Source organism: Tachypleus tridentatus, chromosome 13, assembly GCF_004210375.1.
Source record: "Tachypleus tridentatus isolate NWPU-2018 chromosome 13, ASM421037v1, whole genome shotgun sequence".
NCBI classification, from domain to species: domain Eukaryota; kingdom Metazoa; phylum Arthropoda; class Merostomata; order Xiphosura; family Limulidae; genus Tachypleus; species Tachypleus tridentatus.
This window is the reverse complement of record NC_134837.1, coordinates 213,681,508-213,693,416: the sequence shown is the minus strand read 5'-3', so window position 1 is coordinate 213,693,416 and position 11,909 is coordinate 213,681,508.

The following is an 11,909-nucleotide window of genomic DNA, read 5'->3' as shown; positions in this document are numbered from 1 at the left end:
ATACAAATAAAGGCAAGAATGAAAGAGAAACGGTTAAAACAGTAAAGGTTCGCAGGCATGAAGTGTATGTTTTCTTATAGCAAAGCCACATCGGGCTATCTACTAAGCCTACCGAGGGAAATCAACCCCCTGATTTTAGCGTTGTAAATCAGTAGACATACCGCTGTACTAGCGGGGGGCATTAAGAAAGGTATTAAGAAAGAAAATTCCACTGAAAAAAATAATAATTTATCCAATTAATTAAGAAATTAGTTTTGAAAAGTAAACGGGGTGTAACTTAAATATTGTGAAAGACGTAAATAGAAATGTCAAACGTTTAAGGAAATAACTCATAATAATTAAGAAAATTAACGGGGAAACCAAAAATTGATTGCACTACGACACGAATTAAAAATTAAGGTTTGAATTTCTCGCAAAGCTACACTAGGGCTATCTGCGCTAGCCGTCCCTAATTTAGCAGTTTAACACTAAAGGGAAGGCAACTAGTCATCACCACTCACCGCCAACTCTTGGGCTACTCTTTTACCAGCGAATAGTGGGATTGACTGTAACATTATAACTTCCATGGCTGAAAGGGTGAGCATGTTAGGTATGACGGGGGCTCGAATCCGCAGCCCTCAGATTACGAGTCGAATGTCTTAACCACCTAGCCGTGCCGGATCCGAAAATGAAGAACATTCTAACACCGTAGAATAAATTATGATCTGAGAATGTAATCATAATTTAAGGATATTGATGAGTACATTTCTTTGTATTATTATTTACCATAAATGTTCAATATTTTGTTGTTTGAGGAACTAAGTGTGGAAGAAATGTCAGAAACATTAAACCCAGAATTATCGGGAGTGTCCGTATCACCATCAGTAGCTTTTCACATACATTGTTCGTCATTAATTATATGTCCTACCACCATCAATGCAAGTTTACAACGCTTAAAATCGGGGTTCGATACCCCTAGATGGCACAGCACAGGCAATTAATTGGGTAGCCTTGCCTTTACATACAACCAGTTAACTACCAATGTACGAAATCTACAGGCTAACAACGATTAAAATAGGGGTTTCACATCCGTGATTGACACAACACAGCCCACTGTGTGGCTTTGTGTTTAACCGCAACCAACAAACCAATTATGTAAGAAATTGTTTATGAATCCATGACTCTGATGGTTACAAGTTCCTTAATTACATATAAAGTATCGTCATATAAAGTGACAGAAAAAGTAATGCTGATTTTGCAATTAATCTTAACGATAACTAATAGGTTATTAACATATCTTATCTAGAAAATAGGTGATTTCATCCATGTTTTGTCAGTTTTTTTACACTGAGTATTCTTACTGCCAAAACTAAACGTTAATCAATATGTTGCAATATATAGACCCTACTGTTTGTAAAAGGATATAAAAAGTAACTTAAGGGTTGACTTAATGCTTTTCTCGACCTTTTTTCATTTCCAGTCGCTTATGTTGGCTCAATTCAACATGGTCATGAATAGTGTTATCATAATTGTCACGTTTTTTATTTGTTTGTTTACTCTTTCAAGAAGTATCGATCTATATATAACCTTGGACGAGATAAAGAGAAATAGTTGTTTCTGAACATCTCCGGTTATTGTAAACGTTAAATTCTTAAATTTAAAGTTTAAATCCCAAAACTACCATGGAAAAGGAAAAGAAGGGGTTAACAGTTCTTTGTCATTTGGAATTTTATGACTGTTGTTGTCATGTAATACATTTTAAAGCACTGTGTTATGGATTAGACAATATATATAAATGGTTATAAATTATTAATTGTTTGTTTTTATTTCGTGCAGTTTTACACTTGGCTACCTACGTTAACCATCCCTAATGTTATACTAGACCAGTGGTTCCCAACCTTTTATGCCCTAAAAGTTTAATATGTTCTCGCACCCCTCACAGTAATTATTTATTTAAGAATAAAGGTGAAGGTGGCCAAAACAAATGTTATCTCGCACCCTGGTTGGGAACCACTGTACTGGAGGGAAGGTAGCTAGTAAATAAAAACTCACCACCAACTCTTTGGCTAATTTTTACCAATGAATAATGGGATTAATCGTAACATTACAACGCTCCATGCTTGAAAGAACAAGCATTTTTTTATTCCAAGCCAGATTACAAAACAAAGTAATAATTATAATTGTAGTTTCCATATTAAACGTCTGATATTATTCTGCCATTAAGAATATATGCCAGCCACTGCAGTATTCTTACATGTAGCGTGATAATAAAGGAAACCCCCATTTAATAAGAGTATATTATAAAAAAAAGTGTTCTTATATCGTGATCCGTGTCTTAACACGCAAAATAAGTATTATCTAAGAAAATATGAACACAGTCCAGATGTTTTAAAACTTCTGATCAAAGATGCTCACTGTGCTTTTCTTCATTCTCATCTCAACACATCCTTAAAAGAAGCTGCTTTATACAGACAACATGTTCTGGACAGTTTGTTTCTTTGTTTTTGACTTTCACGCAAAGCTACGCGAGGACTCTCTGCGTTAGCCGTCCCTAACTTAGCAGTGTAAGACTAAATGGAAGGCAACTAGTTACCATCACCCACCGCTGACTCTTGGGCTACTCTTTTACCAACGAATAGTGGGATTGACTCTTGGGCTACTCTTTTGCCAACGAATAGTGGGGTTGATCGTACCTTTATAACGTCCCCACGGCTGAAAGAGCGAACATATTTGGTGGAACCAGGATTCAAACTCACGATCTTCAGATTGCGAGTCGTGCTCCTTAACCACATTGCCATGCCGGGCCTGTTCTGAGCAGCGTTCATTGGTACTAAATATTCTGCAAGCTGACACGAATAACTCTCGTGTTCAAAAAGAAAGATATGGGAGCAATGATAAATTGTAAGAAAGTTCATTTAGGAACACAGGGCAACATGGGCTAAGACATTCTGTGATATCCAAACTCTGACGAATTCATATGAGCCTCTGGTGAAAGTTTACTTCCTTAGAACAGGCAGATTTTAAGCTGGAATAACGGTCAGTCTCATTTTTTTTCTAGGGGGGAACACGTAATTTTCCATTATTTTATTGTTAATATTGTTTGTCATTAAGAGTAATTTTTGAAGATTTAAATTTTGTTATTTTTATCTCTACAGTGGAGAATCCTATTTTGAAATGTTGAAATATGGAGTTTTCTTCATTCTCGTCCTGTATACGTAAGCGTTTACGCGGATCTAGTGTACATTGAGTTGTTGCCATGGGTGCAACGTACAATCTGCTTTTAGAGACGTTCTCAAGAACATCAACGCTTATTGATGACAGCCATCAAAGTCATGTTTGATACACTCCAAAAACAGTTACGGATATATGTTTAGTAGTATTTCTGTATTTTAACAGCTGTCTCCTCTTAAAGATAACCGATCATTACGTCATTACCTGGAGTAATTTAATAAATGGAAACAAGCAACGAATTAGGTATAAGTGGTAACTTTTTTCCTATAAATACTTTTTGCTTTGCTTTACTTCTTTTGCTAAAATGCATAAAATACGAAAAGGAAGAGATAAACAAGCCAAAATTAGTAGAGCCCGTGAACACGTCACACAGTAGCGTCAGATGGTAACGGTGGCATTTTTACGTAACTTTTCTTGCGGGTTAACACTATACTTGTACACTAATTCATCACAGACGAAATATGGAAATATATATACATTTATATACAAACTCTGTATGTTTGTTTGTTTAATATTAAGCACAAAACTAAACAATGGGTCATCTGTGCTCTGCCCACCGCAGGTATCGACACCTAATTTCTAGCGTTGTAAGTCCACAGAAATACCCTTGTGCCACTGAAGTGGAGGGTTTTTTACAAATTAATAGACAGGTAAGACCTTAATGAATGGAAATCCGCGTTGGCTCAGTTGTTTTTTTTATTTCACGCAAAGCTACACGAGGGTTAACTGCGCTAGTCTTCCCTAATTTAGCAATGTAAGACTAGAGGGAAGGCAGCTAGTCCTCACCACCCACCGCCAACTCTTGGGGTACTATTTTGCCAACGAATAGTGCGACTGACCGTCACATTATAACATCCTTATGGCTGAAAAGGCGAACATGTTTGGTGTGACGGGAATTCGAACCTGCGACCCTGGCTCAGTGGTAAACACAAAAACTTATAACGCTATATTTCAAAGATGGATCCAAACAAAAGACTTTGCTCAAATAATGCACTGAGTGTTTTTTGCGTTAAACGAAGAAATCAAACTTTCCAGTTATCGAATATATCTATAAAAATAAATATTTCTTTTAAAGTGTGTTTTGTGTTTAAGGCATCAAAACACTGTAATAAGATATATTTCACAAGAAACCTATCAAAAATTCAACTGTTAATTTAATTCACTTAAACCAATCACTTATTTATTCGACAACACCAGCAACGAAAAAATAATAATTGTTTTTCTTTAGTTCATCAGTATTCTTTTCTATAAATCGTGGGGTTTCCTTGTTATCCCTTCTTCGAACCTAAAATGTAGAATGACATTTTATATTCGGATTTATATTTCTACATGATAACTTCTAGGACGTGCCATACCAAGAAGGTAGAAAACGTGAAATATTTTGTTTTAAAATTGTGCGCAAGTTTTACTGAACTTGTTTTAAGCATTATTCCGTTACCCGTAAAGCCATTAATTTTCTTTCGTATTACACAGGTCAACAAATTTTTTCGAAATCTCAGTTGCATAAGATTTTTTTACTTATTCTTACCCTTTGTGACCTGCTAAATTCAAATATGAAAACGGTTCAGCTCTACATGCTCTAGTTTTAATGCAATTTTAAGTTTTTTCATTCTAGCCGTTTGTGGTCAAATTAACACGTTTCCTGCGATGCCTATATTGGCAAACCGGCAACTGCTGCGATGCTCTTGTACATCTGTCAGCTTCAGTGCTGCATGAGCTATGATAACGTGAGGTTGTCGTTACACTTGTCTCTTGCCTGCAACTTAGTTAAAGGTAAGACAATAGTGGGACACCGGTGGGTCCCATCGCAGGAAACGTGTTAATTACTTACACGTTTATGTTATCAACAGAGATATTAAAATTGTTTAGATTTTGTTTCAGATCTGATCATGGCTACAAGGAGACGTCAATGTGAGAACAAGCCGGACGCTTTCTGTTATATTTGTGGATGCTTCACGCTTATTCGTCAAAGGCGTAATATAACATCATTTCTGAGGCGTGCTTATAAAGCGTACTTTGGACTTGCTCTTGGTGACCAAGACAAGAAATGGGCCCCACATATTGTGTGTCATAACTGCGAGGAAATGCTGCGTGACTGGACAAAAGGGAAACGTAAGGGTTTACCTTTCGGAATTCCCATGACCTGGCGAGAACCGATGGACCACACAACTGACTACTATTTTGTCTGGTCAATACAAAGGGCATTGGCAAGAAAAACAGACACAAAATCTCATATCCTAGTATCCCCTCAGCAATCCGACCTACTCTGCACTCTGATGAGCTCCCAATCCCAGTTTTTAAAGGATTTCTTCCATCTGAAGATGTGGGTAGTGACCAAGAGCAAGAGACTGCTGATGAAACTCAAGAAATACTTTCAGAATCTGGCGATCCTTCTTATGAGACCCCACAGTCATTAACTCCTCAACAGTTTAGCCAGCCAGAGTTGAATGACCTTGTGCGTGATTTGGGTCTCTCCAAAATGCAGCTGAAGTGTTAGCTTCCAGGATGCAAGAAAAGAATCAGCTGAGCCATACAACTAAAGTGTCATACTTCCGAAATCGGGAGCAGGCTTTTGTGCCATATTTTACAGAGGAGAATATGTTTGTTTATTGTCATAATATCTCAGGTCTTCTCCAGGAATTAGGGATGCCAGTATACCATCCAAATGACTGGCGATTATTTCTAGATTGTTCTAAGCAAAGTTTGAAGTGCGTTCTACTTCATAATGACAATGTCTATGCAGCTGTTCCAATTGGACACTCTGTGTATTTACGAGAGGAATATAATGTCATTAAGACTGTGACTGACCTACTAAAATACCACGAGCACAACTGGACAATTTGTGTGGACCTCAAAATGGTTACTTTCCTCCTAGGTCAACAAAGAGGATTTACAAAGTACCCCTGCTATCTTTGCATGTGGGACAGCCGAGCTCGAGAAAAGCACTGGAACCAGAAGGAGTGGCCCATACGTGAGACTCTGAAGGCAGGTATGCCAAATATTGTCAACGATCCAATTGTCTGTCATTTGAGGAAAAGATCATATTTCCTCCTCTCCATATCATGCTGGGCTTGATGAAACAGTTTGTGTAAAATATTTTCTCAACCCAAACGAGCCGTTTTGCATATAAAGTTTATGAAGGCGTTGAATACTGACGGTGAATGCTTCCAACACATATTTTCTGTGCTCCCTGGTTTGTCCTTCGAGAAGATCAAGACAGGTGTTTTTGATGGACCACAGATTCGTGCACTTGTGCGTGATCAAGAATTTGCCAGAAAGATGAACGACAAGGAAAGGACTGCATGGCTTTCATTTGTGGCGGTGATGGCAAACTTTCTCGGTAATAAAAAAGCTGACAACTATGAAACCCTTGTAACGAATATGTTGTCAGCTTTTCGCGACCTTGGATGTAACATGAGTGTCAAACTCCATTACCTGTACAGTCATCTTGATAGATTCCCTGAGAACCCAGGAGCTATAAGTGACGAGCAAGGCAAGCGGTTCCATCAGGACCTCAAGACCATGGAAGAGCGTTACCAAGGGAGATGGGACAAACATATGATGGCAGATTACTGCTGGAGCATTAAACGAGAATGCCCTGAGACAGTCCACAAACGCAAGAGCTACAAGCGGAAATTCATGCCTGAGTAGACTGCAATTGAGCTTTCCCTCCTCATAGTAGCAAATGTCTTATCTACTAATCAGTTTTATATAAATAAATTGAATTAATATAAATAACTTGAATACATTTATACTATCTTGCATTTTCTTTTTTATTGCCCAGCTATATTAAAGAGTTTTATAACATATTTTATCACATATTTTTCATGATAGACTACGACGTCAATGTGATGATGACGAAATTTTGAGATTTTCAAATACCTTGATTGCAAAAAAAGTAGAGCACTGAGGAAAAAACTAACTTCAGATCTGAAATCAGGGCAAGAAATTATGTAATACCAATTGTTTGATATAAATGCAACAAAAATTTTGTTGACCAGTGTTATCTTTGCTTCTGTTTCATCAAACAGTTCAGGGTTAATCTTCATAAGCTGATATGTTATAATTTAGTCTCGAAGGTATTTCTAAAAGAACCTTCGAACACGTGGTAACAATAGCCAATTCTGTGAGGTTGAAATACAACCATACATCATTACCATTCTCCAAACCTAAGATTTTGAGAAAGGGATTTAATGTAATCTTACTAAACTTAAATCAAGGAGATTGCGGCTTCGAATCGCCATCACCCCCCCCCCCCAAACATGCTTCCCATATCAACCGTTGAGACGTTATAATTTATCGGTCAGTCCCACTATTCAATGGTAAAATAGTGACCCAAGAGTTGACGGCAGGTGGTGATAACTAGCTGCCCCCTCTCTAGTCTTTCACTGCTATGTTATGGATGGCTATTTCAGATAGTTCTCGTGTAGCTTTGCACGAAATTCAAAACAAACAAACAACTGTTGCATAATCAGTTTGAAAAAACTTGTATTCAGTTGGTTTTCCCCTCTTTCCGTAACATGTGTTTTATTTGTTTTTTAACATTTAAAGATGATGGCAAACATTTCTGCTTCTCTCAAGCCTCAGTGTATAATACTTTCTTAGTACGACATATGGGCTCATTAAGAATGTAGCGGAACGAGTAATCCTAATAAAACTTATTTATTTATGTTACAAGCATTTATAACATTGCTAAAGGGCAGATCTGTTTTATCCAGCAGACCCTTTGTTACTGTTTATTAACGTTATTCGAAGAATCAAAGCAACAGATAATTACTACAATTTCGTAATTAGTAATTTAAGATCCTGATCACTCAGCGGTATGCTTTACGCCAGAATTTGGAGTTTGATCTATGCAGGTGAGCACTTCATTAATTTTTCATGAGCAGAGTGGGCGAAACGTCATTCTGATAGTTTTAGTTGCTCCTGCTCCAAGGAAATGCGTCTTGATCGATATCAACTAGTTTGTTTTCAGGTACCGTCGAAATAATGATGTACTTCCAAATGGTAAGAAAATAGCTATCTGAATATTAATTTATTTCCTACTAAAAGTGGGATTTCAGTGCTTACCTTTCTGCTACTATAATTTAACATGCATACCTTTACAAGATGGTGTCTAAAACCTAAGAATGAACTTCAACTGATACGTTTTATGCTAATAACAGATGACGTGAAATTCGTTACATATAACTCCGGGAAAATCGATACTACGAAAACGTCAATAAATTTATTTTTCATATAGGCCAATTCAAAAGCTTTGAAGAGCATAACGTGGTTTAAATGTCAGAATTTTCGGACTGTCAGTTCTAAAGATCATGGCTTGTGTCTCGTTGTCTATAAAAAGCAAAAAGCATTTCAGATTTTGGGGTCATGAATGCATTATAAGGGTGACAGTCAAATTCCATTATTGGGTTAAATAATATCGGCTCCAAAATTAACGGTGGATGCTGTTGACTAGCTGCCCTTTCTCTTATCTTTCCTTACAAAATTACGGAATAGATATGTGGGAAAAACCTTTTTGTAGTTTTGTTCAAAAATTCTAATAATAATTATAACATATATATATTTGGGCACCAGAAACGACACCTGGTACTTTGTACAAGCCGTTTCTTTCATGGAGGTTTTGGCCATACCGAATCTTTCACTTCAATCGCTATTTAAATCCGTTTTGAAAAATATATTATTGTTACAAGAATGTTGTCAAAACGAATAAGGCAAAAGATTATAAAATCGTATCAATTACGATCGGACATGATAGAATCTAAACTCTAATATACTGAATCTTTGTGCATTTTAACAAAAGTGGCAATTACTCGTGTTACCTGACTTATTTCGTAGGTGTCATTTTTAACATTCTTTTTCCTTATAAATTTTTACGTAAAGGTTTGTTTGTTTGTGTTAGCGCAAGGCTACACAATAGGCTATCTACGCTCTGTCCACCTGTGGGAATCGAACCTCCCATTTTAACATTGCAAACCTATAAACTTACCACTGATTTACTCAGGATTTTTTTCCAAAAGATAATAAAACTTAGCACAGCATCCAACTCGTGAAATTGTTCATAATTTCCTACGGATGACACGATGAATTTCGCGCAAAACTTTACGAGGGCTATCTGTGCCAGCCGTCTTTAATTTAGCAGTAAAAGACTAAAGAGGAGGTAACTAGTCTTCATCATCATCCACAGTCAAATGTTGGGTTACTCTTTTACCAACGAATAGTGGAACTGACCGTACATTATAATTGAAATGGAGAGCATGTTTGGTGGAATGAGGTTTCGAACCCACAACCTGCAAATTGTGAGTTGAACACTTTAACCACCTGGACATGCTGGGCCAACAGAGTGAAATCCACATTTTTTAAACAACAAAATATGCTTTCATATTATCACCAGTTTCTTCCATAGACTCAGTATATTTTATATTAGTTTTAACTATACTACTTTCTTGAAGACTTCAAATTTAATGTTACTGTATACAAGTTTAGTTTTATTTTCATTGTATCCACGAATTCTGTGTTGTCCAAAGTGGAATAACCTGCAAGTTTTAACCAGTTTGGTTTTGAACTGTGGTTACAAGTTTGACTGAACATTTTCATTAAATATCCATGTCTTTGTCTTTTTATTTCTAACTGTATAATAAACAACAAAGAGAAAGGTAAGTGGCCATGACTCATTTCAACTGCCCTTCGTTATCAAACATAACTGCCAAAAACGGTTAGTAAAGTTTACAATCTCGTGAATTTTGTCTTCACCTCTGGTAATTTTGGCTGTCTGGAATACTTCTTTTCTGTTAAGGCGAATATAACTCTCACATGTTTTGATTTCTTAAGCCTAATGACGTTCAGCGGGAGTTATTTCAAGGTTGATAAAAATTATTTATTTTTAAGGTGTGTTTTTTTCTTTTTTGTTAATCTGAAGATGACCTAAGAAGGTCGAAACATTATTCTGTACTTTATTTTAATTCAAGTGCTAATACCCAAACCGGCCGTCTTGAAAATACAAGTCTATTTTTGGTTTTCTCCACCAGATTACATCACGCAACAATTATTTTACCATATATTTCGTTTATGCTTTATTTTCGGGTACAAGCGAGAATATATCATAGCTGTAGATATTTTAAGGTTCTGAGACGTTGCTTATTGAGTTAAATAACACAGAAGAAAAGAATAGTGGATAAGTGAGGGTTAGCAACTTCTACAGTGAATGTTGTTTTACCTTCCACCAGACACAGGCATCAGGTACAATTACGTTTTGATATTTGAGTAATAATTTATTAATGTGTAAATTATACTGTTATTACACTATTTGTCACTTTATGTAGTATATATTTGTTTACTATTGTTAGGATATGAATGTCATCTAATTTATATTTATTATGTAGTATATTAACTAAGAAACATAAATTACACTGTTCTTACTTGTCACTTATAATATTTGTTTAATATTGTCACGTTCCCCAGTGGTACAGCAGTTTGTCCTGTGGTGGGCATAGTACAGATAGTTCATTGTTTAGCTTTGTTGTTTAATTCTAAACAAACAATACTATTGTCAGAGTATAACTGCTTTCTAGTTCGTTTATTATATAATTTTTTGATTGTAATGTGTAAATTATACTATTTCATCTTTTCACTTTCTATGATATATATTTGTTTATTATTGTTACAATCTGATTTCTTCAGTGTTATCTGTATTCACAGGCAAGCTATAGTTATTCATCTCTGTGAGTTAATCTTTCTGGTTATAAGGTATTTAATTTTCCATTGTTCTTTTGTTTTCACCAGTTCATTTATATATTTACTGTAATTTGTGTTACAAGTACCATTCAGCATCGATAAAGATATAGAGGAATACGTCCCTAAACATGATTGGTTCTCAATAATAGTCTTTCTTAATTGGTGTAAAGGTTTTTTTTTGTTTTTTTGTTTGTTTTTTATTGGGGGGGGGGGTTCACCACTGAAGTGTTGTAGTTGTTGCTAGAAAATACATATCTGTTTCATTTCTAAACATTGTATAAATCCAAGAGCAGTGGTTCCCAAATTGTACCATTATGCACCCCCCATCCGCCCAAGTGTAACAATCTTTCTTCGCACCAATACGATCAGTCCATTTTTTTCACCATGACTGTTGGTAACTATAAAAGTGCAGTTTTCTCAGGTGAGTAGTTTATTTATAGAAAGCCTGTGATCTCCCCTTTCTATATTACTATGTCCCTCAGATTTAAACCAATACTCTAGTGGCCTCTGATGAAATACATATTCCAAACAGAAGTGATGAAAACTCTTCCTGTTGTAAACATGAAGAAAGAGATATAGTAAATTCTTGTTTTCTGAAAAATACTATAGCTGATGAAAGCATTATGTTCAAACCTTTCACTGGATGTCACTTTCTTATAATCTTAGTACTGACATTCCTGAGCTTATTAAAACTGATTACGTACCGGAAATCTTAGGTTCATTAAAAGCTAATTTATGAAATTACAATCTTGACAAAATCTATTTGCGTAGCAGCATTCCCGAGTTTATTAAAAGATTTTGTATCAAACTATGGTATCGAGTTTACTAAAACTGGTTACGTACCGGAAAGCTTGAGCTCATTAAAAGCTGGTGTTTTGTTCTAGTTATATCAAGTGAACTTTTCATGAATTTTTTTTTTTTTGCTTTAAAAACTAAATAAACTGTGAGAAGCATAAAGATTGAAA